Consider the following 12,283-nt stretch of genomic DNA (forward strand, 5'->3'; position numbering starts at 1 on the left):
ATGTGCTGGAATGAGCTCCCTGTGTCCCTCAGAGCTGCTGAATCCCTTTTATATTCCAGAAGGGTCTCGAATCCATCTCCTTCAGAGCCGCTTCTCTCCTGATCTCCTGAGTCCAACACCATCTGCTTTAATGTCCAGTTTGATCAAGAGATCATGACAGGAAGATAGGCCAGCTGGGAGGTGTGATTTACCCTTTTACTGCACCACCTCAGCAGGTGGTGGGATTTAAATGTGTGTGTGTGTGTGTGTGTGTGTGTGTGTGTGTGTGTGTGTGTGTGTGTGTGTGTGTGTGCGCGTGGGGGTGGGTTACCTTTATATGCTACACCACCCCTGCTGCACTACCTATGATCTAAGTACTTCACCATGAATTGATAGTGACACTAAGTTACCCTGCTGTATAATTAGTAATTCAACACAAGTCACTTAGTATACGAGCCACTCAGTCTGAGGTGCTTTGGAAAAGTGTAAAAAATCAAGTAAGAAAAGTTTGTGAGTGAGGAGGAAATAGCTACTTTAGAAACTACACTTCCCAGAAGGCCACAGGGTCTACATGACATCACAAGCCCAATTAAGACTGTGATTGGTTGGTTGGCCCAATGTCATTAACAAGCTTAGGACAAATAGAGGTGTGTGTGTGTGTGTGTGTGTGTGTGTGTGTGTGTGTGTGTGTGTGTGTGTGTGTGTGTGTGTGTGTGTGTATGTATAGAAATGGGCGTTCCTGGCCACCCCTACCCCCAATAACTAAATACATACATTATAGGTTTAAACAGATGATCACTGTTAACACATCGTGTTGATTCAGATTAGTTGTGGTCAAATGAGGCCTCACAGTGAACTCTGATTTAGCAGCAGTGAATTCAGGACAATCTCGGAGACAAGCGGGCGATCTGGGGGGAGGGGGTGGTTGGCACACGCGTGCGAGGCGTCCTTTCCTGTGACACGTGAACGTGCTGTCTCCGAGCACCCGAGCGTGACCGTCACTCCCGTCGGAACATCTTGATTTATGACGCCGGGCTGTTCCTGCGCGGTTACAGAAACACAGAGGTGTCACGGGTTCGATTTGGAGTCTGGGTGTTTGACCTTCTTTAAAATAGAGCACTTTGCAGGTTTAGTTTTTTTTTTCAGATGAACTGTTGACTCTGCTTCAGTGTTTCTCTCAAGGGTGCAAGGACAGGGCCTCCGTATGGGGTTTGAACCCACAACCTTTTGTCATCTGTCCCAATTCACCAGGCTTGTAGCTCTTGCGAGTTGAGAGCCCCTCTCTGCACCCTTGGATTTGGATCTCCTGAGCTTTTTACTGGTTCCAGTTGTGACCATGATGCTGTTGCATTTGGACCCAAATCCCACCTCTTGCTCCAGCATCCTTCAGAAAGGTACTTACCTTGAATTGCTCCAATAAAATTACCCAGCTGTATCAATAGGTAAATCATTGTAAGGCGCTCTGGAGAAAAGTGTCGGCTGAATGAGTAAATGTGAAGCTACACTAATTTATGCAGCAGGATAATTTTTACTGCACCAATTCTGGAAAGAGCCTTGCTCAAGAGTTCCGCAGCAAAAGGTTGGGTTTCAAAGCCCGCTCTTGTCCTTTGTAGGCGATACTAAATCCACCGTGCAGCCTAAAATGCCACGATGACACGCAAATGTCATAATGAACGATGTTCTAGAAAATTCCTTCTCTCGTTGTTCTGTTTAAGTCTGTATTCCGTGCTGTGTGTAAATGTGTCCAAAACACGCACGGCTCCTCTCTCAGCCGCAGGTCGCCGGAGGTCGTCCTTGGTGTGAAAGCCCCCGATGATGCAGTTGGGCCTCGACATTCAGGTTCTCACGTTCGAACCGTGTCATGAACCCAGTAGGAGGAGCTTCTATGCAGCTGAGCACCGTATGGAAAGGAAATAGTGAGACAGAGAGACATGGGGAGGGGAGGGGCATCATGGCAGCTGGGGATGGGGGTCTTGCAGTGTGTGTGTGTGTGTGTGTGTGTGTGTGTGTCTGATGAGTGGTGAAAGAGAGATAGACAGATGTCTATCTATCTATTTATCTATATAGATTTAGCTACAGGGGCAAGCAGTGTGCTGGGTTTGGGAGGGTGTGTTCACAGAACTCAGTGTTGCCCTATGAATGCAGGCGAATCATCCCAGGAGGGCCTTCGCTCACTCTCTCTCTCTCTCTCTCTCTCTCTCTCTCTCTCTCTCTGTCTCACTCAGTGTGTGAGTGCCATCCATCTGTCAGCTGCCAGCGCCAGTGAGCGATACGCTGAGCTGTCATGTCCTGTCAGTGTGTGTTTCCGAGGCCTTTCGCAGCTGCTGCTCAACTCACGCATTGTCCTCGCCGAGGGCTGGGGGTCGGGGGGGCAGGCGGGGGGCCGAGGGCGAGGGGCCCACGGGGCGGCCAGGACTCCAGAGGCCCAGCGGAGTTCCACCCACATGGAGTGGGGCGCCAGGCAGCTGATTGGGAGCTAATTGGGCATCTGGAATGAAGCTGTGTGTGCATGTGAGTGTGTGTTGCTACATACATGCACACACTCACATACACACACACAGACACTCACATACACACTGCACCTGTGGTGGGCGACCGACAAGGGGCTGAAAATGCCTCAGCATCCCTCAGATGAGTACACACCTGTTATCTGTCACACACACACTCACACACACACACTCCTGAGTGCCACTTGCTTCCAGGCAGAAGGGAATTCTGGGAACTGTATTCAGTGGATTAGGTGTGGTCCCTTACATCACCGAACATACCTGTATTGAGTAGGTTTTGGGAACACCTGGCTCTGTAACCTAATGGGCAGCACATTGGACTTCTCGTTGAAAGTATGGAGAAATCATTCAATGGTTATGGGTTTGAGTCCCACCAGAGTTATTCCTATGCAGTTCCTTTTTTGTAGGATGTAGTGGTTCAACCTACCTTGCCTTTTCTTGCCTTGCCTGTTGCCTTTCAATCTGAAGTGTCTGGGTTTGAATCTCACCTTTGGCTGTAGTTTCCTTGGTAAAGTTAAAGTAAAATTTTCCCCAGTATCTAAATGGCTAAAATGGTGTAAATTACCAGGGAGAAAGGAGTCATTGCACAAGTCTAACAGCACAAAAGTGATATTGTGGCTTTTGTACCACGGCTGCTCTAAACTACCATAACAGCTTGGGTTCGAATAATGCCAGGCCCTTTCGGGACAAACAGATCAAACCTGTTCCCTTCTCTTGCTACGTTTTCCAGAACTCTCTGTTGAGCAGATACACAGACAGAGGATGGGAGCAAAAGGCTGTTGTTCTCTTTTAACTGGGTTGCCCGTTAGCTCATCGTTAGCCCCCCACCCAAGCTCATTCCCAGGGGGTGAAGGATCTAATGCTTGACAACTGTCAGCACCTTGGCGCTTCTTCTGACATCCCCCAAGATTGCAGGAGCCTCATGCAGCAAGTTTAGGGCATGGAGTTTGTACACTAAGCTGCTTACAGCAATTCAACCATTTACACTATACTAGAGGGTAATTTTTACACTGTCATTCATAATCTGTCCTTTCATGAAGGGCACTACTGCAGCAGTTGGGGTTTGAACATAGGTCCTTTAAATATAACACAATGACTTCATCACCCTAGGAAAGGTTTTGAGAAGCACTGACTCTGGTGGGACTTGAACCCACAACCTTTCAATCCCATCTTCATGGTCTCAACTCAAAGTCCAATGACACTAAGTTACCCTGCTGTATAATGAGTAATTCCATTGCATTACAAAGCTCATGCTGCCCATCTTGTGCTCCTTTACCATGGTGTGTAGTTACCATTCTTTCAGCCGTATTTCTCAGTGACACTGCTTACATTTATTCACTCGGAAGACACTTTTCTCTAAAGCAACTTCCGATGAACTCTATCTAGTGTTATCAGCCCACACAACTTACTCACCACAGTGAGTTACACTGCTAGATACACTACTTACAAAGGGTCACTCATCTATACATCAGTGAAACTCACACGCTATGGGGAACCTGAACAACATGTCATTGGATTGGGGGAAAAAGCCAGAGCATCCATAGGAAACCCACACACGAGGAGAACATGCAAACTCTATGCAGACTGAGCAGGGATCAAACCATACCCCCTTACACCACCCCAGCACCATGAGACAGCAGCACTACTTGCTGTGCCACTATGCCACCATGCCACCTGGGGGGCCAAGACACTGTTACCGCCATAACCCCAGAAATTAATAAACCATATTGATTTATTGATCACGAGCCTCTTCATAATTGACAGTGTTTGATGTCGTCTAAGTTTGCTGTGGGAACAAGGAACATTATGACTTAAAATCCATGAGTCATGACCTGCTCTGCTATGGGAGGTTCTTCAAGGTCACCTTTGTGTTATTTTTAACTGTCATTCGTACGGAACTCGAGTCAAAGAGACTTAAAGCGTGAGGTTCGTACACTGTTTTACCCTTTTATACCGCAGGATGATTCTTACTGTACCAGTTCTCAGCGAGTACTGTGACCAAGGGCACGAGAGCAGGTGTGGGGATTCGAAGCAGGAAACTTCAGAGCGCAAGGCAACAGCTTGCCATGTGACCCACTGGAGCTAAAAGGTCCACACTGTGCAAGTTGACTCTGGTGGGACTCAAACCTACAACCTTTGAATTACTTCATCAAGTTTCCAACTAGAAGTCCAACATGCTGTCCATTGCACCACAGAGCCACGTGTTAACTACCTTTTCTCAATCCTGGGTCAGTACTGTGATCCAGGGTTCAACAAGGCTCTTCATATTAGAAATGAAGGGCTCTGACCACTGCACCACCCTCTGACCAGTCTAACCATGACGAACCTGTGAACATCATTGACTAAGTTGCTGCATTTTATTAGAAACTCATGATAAAGAGGAAATAAAATCCTGCCCTCCACCATCATGGCAGCGCTGCTGTCTCTTGCCCTCCGCATGTCTGCAATTGGCTCCAGCAATTTGGTCACCGTTGCGCTTGTGCTCCGATGCTTGGTGACCTTTGGCCTCCAAAACGCATCCCCTCGACATCCGTGACCCCATGTGCCTGGGGCCCAGGGGTTTGGCATTGACAGCAGACACTGGGATGCTCCTCATCCTCCGCTCACCGTTTCGCACGTGGATGAGAGAGCTGGTACGATGGTGACGTTGCCAGGTTGCGCAGAGCGAAGGTACCTCAGCGATGAGGGATCCACACTGAGCCGCGATCCACGTCTACATGGCGCAGACAGAGGACTTAAAGGGAAGAGTTCTTTTACACAGCACCATAAATATTGAATGAAAAGGGCGTTTACAGCACCTGGCACTCTCCCTCCCCCACCACTCCCACCCCCTGTCACCGAGGTGTCTCAAAGGGGACGAGAAGGACTTGCGGGGGAAGCGGGACACGGCGATGTTGTTGCCATCGTAACGGCAATCAGCGTTTCCGGCACTTTCCGGCAGCCGCTTGCAAAGTCATCGCACTGCTATTCAGGGGTCTCGATCCCACACCTGTGTTAGGAGCACCCAGAGGTCTGGCACAGAGAGCCAACAATAACTGCACAAGTATGAAATCGTGAGAGTATCTCCTGTCCACAGTGTCATATGAATAATTTTTGATAACAACAGAAAAAGTAAACAAAATAACCAGAAAAAGTTACAGCTGTTGTTCTACAATATGAAAAAGAGTCTCGGTTTGAGTCCTGCACCTGTTGTCGAACCCTGGATCACAGAGAAGCTACAAGCAACACCCGACTCTGTGGTGCAATAGACAGCACATTGGACTTCTAGTTGGAAACTTGATGAAGTAATCCAAAGGTTGTGGGTTCAAGTCCCACCAGAGTCAACTTGCACAGTGTGGACCTTTTAGCTCCAGTGGGTCACATGGCAAGCTGTTGCCTTGTTCTCTGAAGTTTCCTGCTTCGAATCCCCACACCTGCTCTCGTGCCCTTGGTCACAGTACTCACTGAGAACTGGTACAGTAAGAATCATCCTGCGGTATAAAAGGGTAAAACAGTGTACGAACCTCACGCTTTAAGTCTCTTTGACTCGAGTTCCGTACGAATGACAGTTAAAAATAACACAAAGGTGACCTTGAAGAACCTCCCATAGGAGAGCAGGTCATGACTCATGGATTTTAAGTCATAATGTTCCTTGTTCCCACAGCAAACTTAGACGACATCAAACACTGTCAATTATGAAGAGGCTCGTGATCAATAAATCAATATGGTTTATTAATTTCTGGGGTTATGGCGGTAACGGTGTCTCCGCAGAGTGAAGTGTGTCACTGAGAAGTATGGCTGAAGGAACGGTAACTACACACCACGGTAAAGGAGCTTGAGATGGAGACACTAAGCAATATGGGCTCTGTGGCACAATATCCAGCATGTTAGACTTCTGGTTGAGGATAAGAAGAAGAGATTCTAAGGTTATAGGTTCAAGTCCCACGAGAATCATTATGTTTGCTGTATGATTTTCACAATCATAGGTGGCAAAGGGCCCTGAAATATGAAGTTTCCCAGTTCAAATCCCACCTTCTGCTGTAGTGCCCTTGATCAAAGTACTTATCACCAACTCCTCCAGTAAAATTTGCTGTGTTTTATAGATTTACTTCTTATTTCTTGTGTTTTCACTCCCCACAGCAACAGGTACCATAATGGTCAGTGCCGTTGACTCTGAAGTCATAGTTTGAAGTTCGTATCCCATCTCCTACGTTAAGACTGGTCAGCAATATGTTTACCTCGATTTACCCAGTTTTGAAAGCACAATCACATGCAGTTTGACATCATCACATGTTTGGGAGGAAAAAGAGTGGAAGTGGCTTATTGTTTGTCTTTTTCAATTTCGCTAATTATTAGCGGATTGATCGTTGGCCTTTTGTGTGTGTCGCTCCTCATCCTCGGGAGTAGGAGTCATTTGACTCATTTTAACTCGGACCTTGTGACCTTGGACTAATTTGCATAGCAGATTCTCAATTGAAAATGATCAAATAATGTGGCGCACGGTGCTCTGGGTTCGGATGGAGCGTAGAAGGACGCACAGGCAGTGGTCATAATGAACGTTTTAACACCGGCACACAGAGAAATAATGTTCTCGGTCCAACGAGCCCATTTCCACAAGGACCTGCACCATAAGCCAATCTTTACAGCCTGCTTAGTGCCCCCAGACTCTCTCTGCTCCTTGCTGGCAAACACAGGCACCCCATCATTTTCTCCAGAAGTGTCCCCAGTGGTTGTGCACATTATTTACACACAAACAACACACACTTTTCCCATACGGGGTCACGGGGAGCCAGAACCTACCCGGCAACACAGGGCGTAAGGCCGGAGGGGGAGGGGACACCCAGGACAGGATGCCAGTCCGTCGCAAGGCACCCCAAGTAGGACTTGAACCCCAGACCCACCGGAGAGCAGGACTCGGTCCAACCCGCTGCACCACCGCACCCCCTACGTCATTTACAATTTACCCAAAACCTAACTATTTACATTAAACACATTTCCCGCTCAAACTTAAGGTAACGCAAGTTGTTGTTACAATATTATTTATTGAACACTTTTCTCCAAGGCAATTTACAGTGTTTGTAAACTAAGCTACTTAGGCTGATTCACCCCTTTGTACAGCAGAGTAATTTTTACCGTATCACTTCCGGGTAAGCACCTTGATCAAAGGTCCTGGGGTCGGAACAAGGATCTGAACCTGGGTCCTCCATATGGAAGAAGGCGGCTCTCTAGCCAGTGCGCCACCTGCTGGCCGTTCACAGATGAACCACAGCCTAGTAAACACACACGCGCAGGTGCCGTGTCATGCACCAGTTAAGCACACTGGGCACAGAGCAGACGCTCACCAACTCCTGCTACCTTGACACATTTCAAGAGGATGGTGATGGTGATGGTGATGGTGAAGGTGATGACCGGCAATCGTGTGACAGGGCCAAGCGGGGCGGCAGGGAGCTCTGAGTCATTGCACCTCCTGTCTCTTTAAACGTCCCCCCTTCACCCGGCAGGAATGCGGGGCTCTGATGGATGAAGCGACAGTCGCCCATAAAAGGGCAGCGCCGAAATCACACTCATTTGCATACGATAATTATTCTCCGAATCAGGCCACCTTTATTGCTGCCAGAAATCCTACTGTCAGCATCGCCCAATAGATCACGGATGAAAACCAGCCCGTGGGAGGAGGACTGAGCAGTTTGGAACCAGTGGAGACTCTCCGACAGTTGCCCCACCCCCACCGCCAGCCCCAGTGCCAGCCCTGCCCGCCCCCTCCATCCGCCACGGCTGCTGGGGGAAAGAGACAATGTGAATCTCGAGCACGAGAGCGACGTGCGGGGATTCGCACCTTCGCGGCACTCGTCGCTTCTTTCCGGGACGGATACGTGCAGCTTAATGAGCTTACATGCAAATGAGGGAGAGGGTGGGGTTGGGGACGGGGGGGGAGGATGCTCTGTAATCTCCACGGGCCTTTGGGTGGCACTCGGGATGCTGACGGATATCTGTGCCCACATCCGTACGTGAGAGAGAGCGACGATGCACACTCCATCAGCACAGGCGTCTCTGTGTGCGCGCGTGTGTGTGTGTGTGTGTGTGTGTGTGTGTGTGTGTGTGTGTGCGCGCGCACGCCATCTAGCCTGTGACCAGGTGCGAGGCAGCAGTGGGGGCACTCACAGCATTGATCGATCCTTTTCATGTCAGATGTAGGCAAAAGAAGTCAAAACTGAGATCTTCTTTCTCTCTGCCAAACTTCCACTAAGGGCCGAGAAGTGAGACCTGTAACAGCCCCACTTTTCTCACACTCTTTCCAGCCTGTCTCTTTAAACGAAGCGCTTATTGGCCGCACCTGGTCCTCATCACCTCTTATGGAGCCTCCCTCCAGTCCCGGGCTCCCGCCTCCCACGATTACGCGCTCTGACATCGTCACATCCATAGAGACGAAATAACACCCCGGCGAGTAAAGGTGCGACTCGCGTTTTTCGGCTCGGCTCGCGAGCGCAGAGCTAACCGCACGACACACTTGTGTGTTTGCCCTCCTCTCCAGGTAACAATCTGAGCGAGAAGAAGCGTGTCGGAGGTGTCACCTGGCATGATCGTCACGTGTCTGATGTCACACGAGGAACACTCCTCTCGTGAAAGGCCCCCACTGCTAGGATGCAGTAGGATGCAGCAAGGTACAGCAGGGTACAATAGGGTAAAGCGAGGACAAGCTGATGACTCATCGAGATACTGACTTAAGGATGCTGTTGATGCTGATGCGGATGCTGATGCTGGGGCTGGACATCAGTTTCCTAAACGGAATCACAAATCCTCTATTCCAGCTCCCTCCTGCTTAGTTCCAGTAATACCAGGGTCCCCCCTCAACAGAAGGAGTCACGAAGGTACAGTACCGTGGTACACGTGCACGGTCGCCCGTAATAGAAGGAGGAAACGACGCCGGTTTACACACGCTCCGTCGGCTACTGTAGGTGCCGGACGTGTCTCCAGTCCTCCGGCCAGGGCTGAGCGCGCTCCCGCGCTCCCGTCTGTGCCGCAGCGCCCCCTACCTTCCTCACAGCTGCCCGCAGCACTCCCCGTCAGGGAAAAAAAGAAAAGTGGAAAAAACGCGGAGGGAGGAAAGCACATGCCCTAGATATAAATCCCTCGGAGAGCAGGAGAATCTCAGCGCTTCTCGGGGGTAGCTGTTTTGTCATGTTTTATATCATTCCACTAATAAAACACAAGTCCTCCGCTAAAGACTCGCGGTCCCACTAGAGCGTCGCTCTAAATGCATTCCAAACACAATTGTTTGCCTTCCAAACTCCTTCCCTTTTCCCTCTTTCTGTTACCCGAACCCTTTCTTCTGTTGGAGAAAAGGAAGGGAAAACACACGGAGTGAGAATACACAGTATTGTCGATGCGTCTTAATGAAAAGCCGTCCAGATGGCGAGTCTGGCCGGACGCGTCTTTCTCTATATGTCAGAAATGTCTGAGAGAAAGACCCAGAAGCCCCTGTCGCGAGTCGCAGTGCCAAGCGTCGTATTCTTTGGGAAGCTTGTCCCGTTCGCCTGGTTCACGCTGCACTCATTGGTCTCCCCACCCCCCGTGATGGGGGTGAGAGGGGTGGTCTGGCGGTCCTGTCCCATTAACGAGGGCTCTCTGGGAACGCGCCCCAGCAACCAGGTGGCACGGCGGGGCCTTGACTCGCGGCCCGGCTTCCTCCCCTGGAATATTGATGCGGCGGAACCACCCGGAAAGACAGCTCTATCTCCCTCATCAATATTCAAGGGCGTCTAATGAAAGAGACGTCAGAGGGATCCCTGGCTCGCGTACCGGCGGCTCCGACAAAGACACGGACGCCTCGGCCTCATCCCCTCTGATCAGATCTCCTCCGTCGAATGTCATTACATCATCGCGTAGCGTGAAGCCCTTGTGTCCCTCAGTTTTACCACGAAATGGGCATTCAGTGAGTGTCAGTCTGCATTGCTCTGGTTACAAGTGTATGTTACTGTCCTTCATTCTGTCCCGCACACAAGAGGCTCAGGGGCAGAAACGCAGTAATTATAACACAGTTAATACCTCAATACCAGTACACTTCACACACACACACACACACCTTCTTATACCACTTGTCCCATACGAAGTCACAGGGAGCTGGAGCCTATCCTGGCAACACAGGGCATAAGGCCAGAGGGGGAGGGGACACACCCAGGACAGGACACCAGTCTGTCACAAGGCACCCCATGCAGGACTCAAACCCCAGACCCCCTAGAGAGCAGGACGTGGTCCAACCCACTGTGCCACTGTGCCACTGCACCCCCCGGTATGCTTTAATAGTCACTAATATTACAATATTACTAATGACACTAACATTACATCACCTTCACTGTCCCAGTCCCCTCACCAGGTGTCGTACAACTGAGTATGATGTTCACCCTGAAATGACACAGTAAAAATCCCCACCTGTGTCACTTTCTCACTGATGTCACTCTTTCTGCCAAAGTGACATACAGTGTGAAATCTGCATGCTAAGATACTCACACTGATTTACCTCTTTATATAGTAGGGTCATTTTTACTATTAATTCAGGGCAAGTGCCTTGATCGAGGGCACAGGAGCAGGAGACGGGATTCAGACGCAGGACCTTTCATTGTAAGGCCACTGTTCTCAGCAATATGCCAGCTGGTGCCGCCAAATAAAACTGAGAGCTGAATGAAGGAATATTACGAAGCCACCATTAAAATGTGGAGAACTGAAACGTCAGCTGGTGTTTTTTTACCCTCTCCCTCGTCTATTGTCAAGGCAACATTCGGTGACAGCCCCCACCGTGAGTGGCGTCGCGTGTCTGGTTTGTCGGCAGAGGTCAAAGTTCGCTCGCTTTCGGGGCGACATAAACAAAAATTAAGGTAAAACGCGACAGGTCCAACGATCAGAGGCCGCGGTCACATCTCAGCACCGCGCTCCACGCTCACGCAGCCACGCGCTCCCACACGGAACTCTCCGGCGGCTGCTCCCGGACAGGCCGCCGGTCCGCGATGGAGAAGGCCGAGCCGAGCCGTCGAGTCTCGGAGTTTTAATTATTCTGATCACGCGCGGAGAGACAATTATGTAAATCTCCAGCTCCCGATCCATACGGAGGACACCCACACACGCGCGCGCCCGCGCTCACACTCCCGCAGACACACATGGTCAAGTAGGAAGCTGTCGAAACAGTTTGGAGGATGAGCGCTCGTGTCAATCTGTTGTCTACCAGCTAATTCGTCTTTAAGAAGCTCTTACAAGCGAAGGCTAATTCTTTCCCTCTTTTTTTGAAATCACAGATAGTGCCGGAGCGGCCCAGCGGCCCAGCGGCGCCGCCGCAGCCAGCCAGTGCCCCGTGCGCCGCCGCCGCTACGCCTTTAATTCGCGCCACGATGCTAACTGTGCTCTCGGCGACGCTTCCGCCTGTCTTCAGTTCCCCGATAATTAGCCGCTGACTCTTTCAATCCGTCTTTTCCGAAGGGCTCCTTCGACGAACGCGATACTGCGTCCGGTGCCGCGCTGCCCTCTACGTGCCGCAAACGTCGTGTTGTGTCGCAACGCACCGCTGAAGAGCGCAGGCCTCGCGCACTGCTCCCTCGTGCAAACACAGCACGCGCCTCGAGCTCTAAATACACCGGTAACCACCGGTAATAAGTAGGCCTACATTTATTCACCCGACACGTCTCTCCAAAGTGACCTGTACTCTGTGTTTGTACACTAATTTATAGGTACAGCAGGGTAATTTTTACAGTATCACTTCAATTCAGGGTAAGAACCTTGACCAAGGGTACTACAACAGGAGAAAGATTGGAACCCAAGTCCTTTGAGTA

The 12,283-nt window shown here is 50.2% G+C and overlaps 1 non-coding gene across 1 annotated transcript; it reads left to right on the plus strand.

Moving 5' to 3' along the window:
- Window positions 1–5,716: 5,716 nt before the first annotated feature.
- trnar-ucu (transfer RNA arginine (anticodon UCU)) lies at window positions 5,717–5,809 on the plus strand. The gene is made up of 2 exons: window positions 5,717–5,753; window positions 5,774–5,809. It is a non-coding gene; the product is annotated as a tRNA-Arg (tRNA).
- Window positions 5,810–12,283: the final 6,474 nt, after the last annotated feature.

This window comes from Scleropages formosus, chromosome 18 (genome assembly GCF_900964775.1).
Source record: "Scleropages formosus chromosome 18, fSclFor1.1, whole genome shotgun sequence".
Classification (NCBI taxonomy): Eukaryota; Metazoa; Chordata; class Actinopteri; order Osteoglossiformes; family Osteoglossidae; genus Scleropages; species Scleropages formosus.